At 50.4% G+C, this 7991-nt stretch overlaps 1 protein-coding gene across 2 annotated transcripts in view; it reads right to left on the bottom strand.

Annotated features, from left to right (window-relative positions):
• ETS1 (v-ets avian erythroblastosis virus E26 oncogene homolog 1) overlaps nucleotides 1-7991 on the bottom strand; it is a 67327-nt gene that overhangs the window by 36880 nt on the left and 22456 nt on the right. The window contains exon 1 of one of the 2 annotated variants that reach the window (XM_010008087.1): nucleotides 7937-7982. The exons of the other annotated variant lie outside the window; for it this stretch is intronic. The gene's annotated coding sequence lies outside the window, so the exon portion shown is untranslated. Of the gene's footprint in view, nucleotides 1-7936; nucleotides 7983-7991 lie in introns of those variants that run through there. 2 annotated transcript variants of the gene reach the window in all.

Below are 7991 nucleotides of genomic sequence, written 5' to 3'. Positions count from 1 at the left end.
AGCAGGAAAGGTTTCCTACACACAGTCCTGTCCTACAGGGGAGAAATTCTCCCTGCAAACCCACCCAGGGTGCTGGGGGGTGCTGAGCCAGCACAGCTCAGCCCACTGGTTGTTGTGATCTGAATAACGCTGGGTCTTCTACCAGTCACCTGAGATCAAAGAGGCAGAGCTCTGCCTCTTCTGGATTTATAAAGGCTTAACAGGAGCAAAAAAGCTGGGAAGCAGTGGATTGCTGGAGCAGGAGATTGCTGCTGTGTCCAACACCAGCCCAGAGATGATGGGGATGGGAATTACAGCCCCAAAACCCGACCAGCTCAGACCCAGACAGAGCCCTGTGATTTTCCACATCCCAATCCACAACCAGGGCTGCCACCAGCTCACAGCAAATAGCTGAGGGCTCACGGCAACCTCTGATCTTCAGCTCTCATTCCCAAACCAGAGGGAGCCACAGAAACAAGGGGATTTTTCCTCTCTGGGAAAGAAACCTGCTATTTCTTCCTTGCATTTGTTGTTATTTTTCTGGTCCACCTGTGTGGTGCACAGAGCAGGTCACTGGATGGAGGGAGCCAGGCACTGACATGCCAAAAAATTGTGCAGCAGGAGGCAGGGGAGGAGATGGGAGAAAACATAACACCTGCCTTGTCCTGCACCTACAGAAATTGCCTCAATGACTTGATGCACCAGCAGAACAAACCAGGCCTCAGATTTTTGCCAGTTGAGTGGGAAAAATCCCTACACACCCAACACAAAAAAGTGGTTTAATCTCACAGTCCAGGAAGGTGAGAAACGGTGGAGAGCTCTGGGTCGCGGCCCCCATCCAGGGCTAAACAAGCCAAAAGTTACTCATTGCATTGGAGAAGGGAACAGAGGGACATAGAGCACTTTTGAATGCAAACACCAAAAGCTTTGCCCTTGTCTAAACACACGCAGCCTTGCAGGAGCTCAGGCTTTGCATGCCAACATTTGCAGCCTGTTAACGTTACATGCTTTCAGATCTGGTGGGTGTCTACAATCTGGACCCAAAGGCTGAGCCTTTTAACCAAATTCTGAAATGAAACTAACTTGATTTTTTAATTATTTTATGTATTTTTTTTTGCCACCTCTTTGGACCCAACATCCAAGTATGTATCTCCTCCCCAGGATGTGAATCTCTGCTGGGTTCAAGGAGATATTGAGGGAGGTAAAGCTACCTGCAGATCTGCACATTTTCACATCATCATCACCAAAGCCTGCAGCAGTTACAGGCACAAATCTGCAAACCCAGGGTGGACAGAAGAGAGCAGATCTCCAGGCTGGATGTGAGGGGCCATAGAGCAGGACTGAACCCAGGGGTCACCTCTGCATCTGACACCACTAGAGCGCCGTTATCTCTGGAGCCATCTCACCAGTTTGGGATCTGCAGGACTCAAGTGGCCCCCCCCTCAAATTCCACTGCACCTGGGAAAAATGTAGGAGCTTGTAGGAGAATCAATAAATATTTATTGTTTAACCAGCAGTATTTTGACTGGAGATGTAAGCATGGCCCCACGCCAGGGAGCCCAGAGCCTTCTTGGCCAGAGCTGCAAACACATTTTTTTTTTCTGTATCTAGTTGGAAGATTATAAACTACACAATGAAGGAAGAAAAAAATTAAAAAAGAAACACAAGCAGCGAGCAGTTTAGTCACGGAAAAGGAACAAAAGAGCTGAGATGCCTAACTATGTCGTGGGTTTAAAAAAAGGGGGCATGCAGGCCCAGTTTTTGGCTGCGAGACAGCTGTACAGTTTAGATCAGCTACAGATTTGTCCCACTGGCTTCTGCAGTGATGAGGCTTTATGCTAGATCAGAGCATATATCCCTGGCTTCATTTGGACAAGCTGCAAACCTGCCCATGACTTGCAGCCAAGAAGCTGGGAGTCAGGTCTCAACCTACAGAGGCACAATCCTGCACCCATGAGGAAGATTCCGGTTTCCCTTAGGATCCCCGAACTCCCAGTGCAATGAAGAGCCAGTCCCTGGCTCCAGGGGTGCTTTAATGCTCCAGACAGGCATATCATCCTCTGCTTCTTCACTTTGATCAGTCCCCTGGCACCCTCCTACCAAACACAGGTCCTCCCCAAGCAAAATTTTTAAGCCCAGAAGATGCCACCAGCTCCATCCTTTGCATCCATCCCAGGGACAGCAGTGACACTTGCTCTCCTAGTTCATGTGCACAAAGCTGACAGCCCAGAGGGGAAAAGACCCCTTCTTGTCTGGGACAAAGCCACCCGAATTTGTTCCTTTCTTCTCCCAAATCCCAGCTGATACTACAACTGAAAATACCCATTTGGGATTACAGATCTGCATGTTTACAACCCTAAATTTTGCCTCCAGCATCAAATGAATAATTCCAAGGCCTAACCACAGGACAACTTTTACACTCTAAATTCTGCCCCCCCAGCTCGGTCACCCAGCAGGGATCCATCCAGGAGGATGCACCACTGCTTTTGCACTGCAACCTGCTCAAGAGCTGTAAAATTCTGCATGCCATAGTCCTGCTGGAGAGCATGAATGCTTCCTCCTTGCCAGCAATCTGCTATGGATTTGGGAGAGCTGGATGGCATACAACGTGCTTGTCAGCTCGCTTTGGGGAGCTCCAGCACGAGACTGCCTTATCCCTTCATTTTATAAGGCCTATCAAAGCATGGCACGCTGTAATTACATGGCAAATTAGCGGCCACTTCGTGTAACAACACTGTAATTACACAGTTGTTACATGCTTTGGGGAGCTTATGATGAAAAAGTGGAAGGAATGGAGCTTTGCTCCTCTTTCCTGGAAATCTCAGTCCCTGTACCCAAGCTAAAAATGCTGTAATCAGGGATGTGCTTTAGCTGAGGTATCCCTGAAGGAACGGTTGCCCTTTCCACCTCTTTTCACAGCTTTCTCACTTAAGTAGACAGAAGTTGACACTTAAAAAGCTGGAGTTGGTGGCAGCCAGGTGCAGACAGCGCCCTCCCTCCAGGGAAACTCATTCACCCATCCTAGCTGGATACAACAGTAATGGGCATTTTGTAAATGCATAGAAAGATAATTGGTCTTTTTCAGTTGAAATTCTCACCTCCTCCACAGGCAATCAACATCGAAAATGCCAGGAGTCCAAAGCCCTCAGTTTATTAGAGCCTGGCCCTTGTTGGCTGATGATTCAAGCCCACACACACCAATCCTCAGCCAAAACTCAGCTCTCACCTTTGCTGTTAATGCAGAAGCAAAAGCTTCACTCAGAGATGCCGAATGCAATTCTGTGCATCCCTGAAATCACTTCACCTTTCAGTGCTTGTTCCCTTTCCCCAGGCTTTGCTGAGCTGCCAGGCAAACGCTCAGGCCTTTCATGAGCACGAAAGGGTCCGGGTGAGGACAAGGTAAATGCTCTTCCAGTGCAACCGGTGCACGGGAAGGGATGGAACATCTCAAAGCAGAGAGGGAAATATTGGAGCTTCGCTGCTATTTCAACCCACATGCGAAAATGAGACCATGCAAAGCCACCATCACCAAGACTGATTTAAGAGCAGCAGAGAAACTGAGTCACTGACACCGCAGGGAGCAGCCTGCAGCCTGGGTGCTGGGCAAGGATAACGTAGGGTCAAACCTTCCTTTGGTGTTCCAAGTTCCTGTGCACTGCTCTTATCTCCAACCAGCTACCAAACTGACTCTGCTTGAAGGGGCTGATCCAGCTGTGACACTGTTCTGTGCAGATACATATACCTGGGAAGGGTGGAATGGCTGGAAACTTGCCTTCCCTAGATGAGACAGAGGGAAGGATGAAGGATCCATCCCATCCCGAGACTGCAATGGAGATCACTCAAGACAGCCAAGCACTTTGCCATTTCCCTGCAGCAAGGCACTGGAGCCAGGTATGCATTTGCCAGAAAACTCAATTTAAATGCAAACTCCCTGATTTGCTTGCATTGGAAGTGAAATAAAGGACAAAAAGGAAAGATTGACCTGGCTGTGGGAGGTAATGCAGGCAGGTCCTACACCGACCAACACAGCAGAGAAGCTATTGGCTTCCCTGTACCCTGCAGCAACCACAGCAGGAGGAATCTTGCTTCAGCCCTACTTTATGTTGTCCAAACCTTAAACAGAGCTAAAGCCTCTTGCCAGATAAAAAAATACACCCCTGGGATGCCACCCACGCACAGACCAATGGAAACTACACGTCTGCCTCCCAGCTGTCCCTAGTGAAGCATTGGGATGCACAGGGTCCTTCTGTCCCTCCAAGCCAGGATTTCTGCCCTGCATGTGCACAGACCAAGTCCTCTTTGCAGGCCAGGCAGGAACTAATCCACCACTATGCCCACAACCCACCTCCAGGAAAAGGAAGCAAGAGGGGGAATGGATGCAGGAGGATGAGGAGCCCAGGATCTCCTGTGATGCCCAGCATCACCACCCGCAATTACAGCCCTTCTATGGTACCTTGCTGCATTAGCAAGATTCTTTCTCAGTACTTGGGAGTCCCAGTGACATGCTGCCAGCTTCCAGCAAGGATTGCAGACCTGCTTTTAATTCTGACCACAGAGAGCAACCAGAGCTTTGCAGAAGTGGAGGAAACAAATTGATGCACAGAGGGCAACGTTTACCAGTTGCAAGGTTAAGTTCTCGTCAGGGTTGATTTTCACATGGTTTGGGTTTTTAGCTGGAAAAAAGGCAGTAAACTAAGTTCCACCAACTCACTGGTGGATCAGTGATACAGCTGCAATCAAGACTGATGTTACCATCAACTCCATCAGACCCTTACGGTGAAAACACGTGCATATATAAGATGTGCATATACAACTTGTATATGAAAGGAGAAGCCCACCACCAGGGGTTTTTTTGGCTCCTGACCTACTCATCTCATGCACACATTCTTGCTGGCAACAGCAGGGGAGAATTTGGCCTTTGGAAGCTTTGTACAATTTCACATCCCTTTCAGGTTATTTTTAAACCCTTTGGACACATTACAAATCCCATCTAACTTTTACACACAGAGGCTGCCTGCACGTGTGGGTTGGGGGAGGGTTTTATTTCAAGGGAGTGAGAGGGGGACGGTGCTGTGTGGCCAATGCATCTCTGCAGTTTTACGGGGCATCAAGCACCTGGCACATTAAACATCCTGCACAATTGAAAACCTCTGCCTGTAACGACTCTCCCATCTTAAGGTTAACCCTATGGGTGCCGTGAAGCAAACCTGCTTTGCTCTTTGCTGACATGCAAAGGAATGAGAGGTCAGACTCCTTCTCAGCGAGGCATTTGAAAAGAAAGGCAATGGGCACATTTAGTGGCAGATTCAGCAACCAGACCAAGGGCTGAACGAGCCATCAGGGAGCAGTGGCATCCTCAAACACAAGCCAAAACAGGTAAGAGTAGAGTAAAGTCACATCCCCTACACATGGCATCGCTGGATCCCAGAAAGATAAGTTAGCACCATCCTTACTCCTTCTCTCAACATCAATCTGACCAAGCAAGAAAGCTGCAGCATTCTCAAAAAGAGGGGAAATGAGGTTAAGCCAGCTAATTGACAACATTGACCTTTTTGGCTCGCAGTGTTCACGCAGCCACCAAAACAGAAGCAACTGCAGCTGAAGTCGAGAGGGAGTCAGCTCTTTTTTACCTTTTTGGTTTTTGTTTTTCCGTGCTCTTCCTGCCCAAGTTTAAACTTTGGGTCAAGTCTAAAAATTGCTTGCTGACATCAGCTGAAAACAAGTTTTCATGGAGGGAAGAAAATGAACTTGAGGCAGAACAAAACACGGAGTCCTCACTTTAGGCACAAAGCACATTGATCCAACGCTCAGACACCTAAATGACATGTAAGTGCTCTCACCCCTGCCAGGAGACATGCAAATTTGAACGGATACTTCGGTCTGAACTGAAAAATAAACCCTGCATCCCCCCAGCTCTGCCCTAATGGACCAGGAGTTTCTTCCTATCTCATTTTCTCCCCCTGCAAGCAAGCAGACTGCCAGCACAACCTGAAGGGCAGGAATTAGTCTCTGGTAAATGCACTTTTAACCAAAGCTTAAGGAAGGAAATAGGCACAAACTGCCCCTCAGCTCCACCAGAGCCCCTCATTTAACCCGCATAGGTGCTCTGAAATACCATCCTAGCATCCCTATTTTGAAGCCAGGTCCTTCCAAGCCCACACATGACAGGCAGGCTCAGGAGGGCTACAACTAGCAACCAGGTCCTCTGCAGATGCAGGTACAGATGGATCACTCCCCACACGGGACACAGCGAAGCCCGTGGTGCAGATTCCCCAGAGCTCTCTGCAGACAAGCTTATCCTACCCAAGCGTTTATTTCCAGTGTGAGCACCCAGCCCTCTGCCCCTGGCACTGCAGCACTCAGCTGTCATTTTATTTCCCACACGCAGCCTGAAATCATCTTGCCTGGCAGGGGCTGAGCCCCCCCTCTGGCTTTCCTAGAAACTTGGTAACTGGCAAAGGAACTCACAACTCTATCTTTAATTTGATTTTCCTCTTCTCACCCGCACTGTGCAAACCCCAGTAAACCCTCCACAGCGGGGTTACAGCAGGGACAGATGAAGGAACAGGACTCAGAAGTTTTCTTGCCCTGCAGGCCCTCCAAGCCCCATCCTCTGCCTCGGCTGCGATCAGATCAGTGTCTGGGATCAGCAGGCAGTCAGCCGACATCAATAGGTGAACAACAGCCTTTGCTATGGTAAAGGCTAAACTATCAGCACAAACCACAGCCAGCAAAAACTCAACTTATCGTTACAACACAAAAAAAGCACACGCCTCGTTACCAGGTCAATAGCAACGTGCTGCTATCTCTGATAGCTCCCGCACTGTTCCCCCACCCAGCTCTCCAGCTCCAGAGAGAGGGGAAAAAATAAATCAAAGCAGCGGTTTTAAGCAGAGGAGGCACCGCTGGGTTTTTGCTTCACAGACCCCGGGAGCGCAGGGACCAGCCAAGACTTCCCAGCGAGGGATGCGGTAACGCGGTCCCGCTGCGGAGCCCGTGCGGGGCCGTCGGGGAAGGGCGGGGGAGTCCCGAGGAGCTCGGAAAAACAACCCCAAACCCACCCCAGAGCATCTCTCCTGCCCCCCAGCCGGAGGTGCCTGCAGACATCCCCCCGAGGATGTCAGAGGCATAAAATAAAAGTTTTCTTGCCCTGCAGGCCCTCCAAGCCCCATCCTCTGCCTCGGCTGCGATCAGATCAGTGTCTGGGATCAGCAGGCAGTCAGCCGACATCAATAGGTGAACAACAGCCTTTGCTATGGTAAAGGCTAAACTATCAGCACAAACCACAGCCAGCAAAAACTCAACTTATCGTTACAACACAAAAAAAGCACACGCCTCGTTACCAGGTCAATAGCAACGTGCTGCTATCTCTGATAGCTCCCGCACTGTTCCCCCACCCAGCTCTCCAGCTCCAGAGAGAGGGGAAAAAATAAATCAAAGCAGCGGTTTTAAGCAGAGGAGGCACCGCTGGGTTTTTGCTTCACAGACCCCGGGAGCGCAGGGACCAGCCAAGACTTCCCAGCGAGGGATGCGGTAACGCGGTCCCGCTGCGGAGCCCGTGCGGGGCCGTCGGGGAAGGGCGGGGGAGTCCCGAGGAGCTCGGAAAAACAACCCCAAACCCACCCGAGCGCATCTCTCCTGCCCCCCAGCCGGAGGTGCCTGCAGACATCCCCCCGAGGATGTCAGAGGCATAAAATAAGGAGGCTGGACGGGTTGTTTTTCAAGAGAAGGGGTGGACGGGGGGGAAGAGGTTTAAAGTCTTAAAACTGCTCGGAAAGCAAGTTCGCCTTCCCCCAGCGGTGCTGCGGGGCAGAGACACCAAACACAGCCCCCCAAAAAAACACCCCAGACCCCAGCCCTGACTGGGAAAGCATCTTCCCACCCCCGACCTCGCTGGGAAAACGGGGGAGAAGGGACCCACGGGGCTCCCTCGGGACAGGGAGGGCAGCGCGCTTACCGGGGGACGGGAACAGCTCGATGTCCACCTTCTCCGTCTTGATGATGGTGAGATC

This window comes from Chaetura pelagica, unplaced genomic scaffold, assembly GCF_000747805.2.
Source record: "Chaetura pelagica isolate M959 unplaced genomic scaffold, ChaPel_1.0 scaffold32, whole genome shotgun sequence".
In the NCBI taxonomy this organism is placed as follows: Eukaryota; Metazoa; Chordata; class Aves; order Apodiformes; family Apodidae; genus Chaetura; species Chaetura pelagica.
This window is presented reverse-complemented; position numbering and strand designations above follow the sequence as displayed.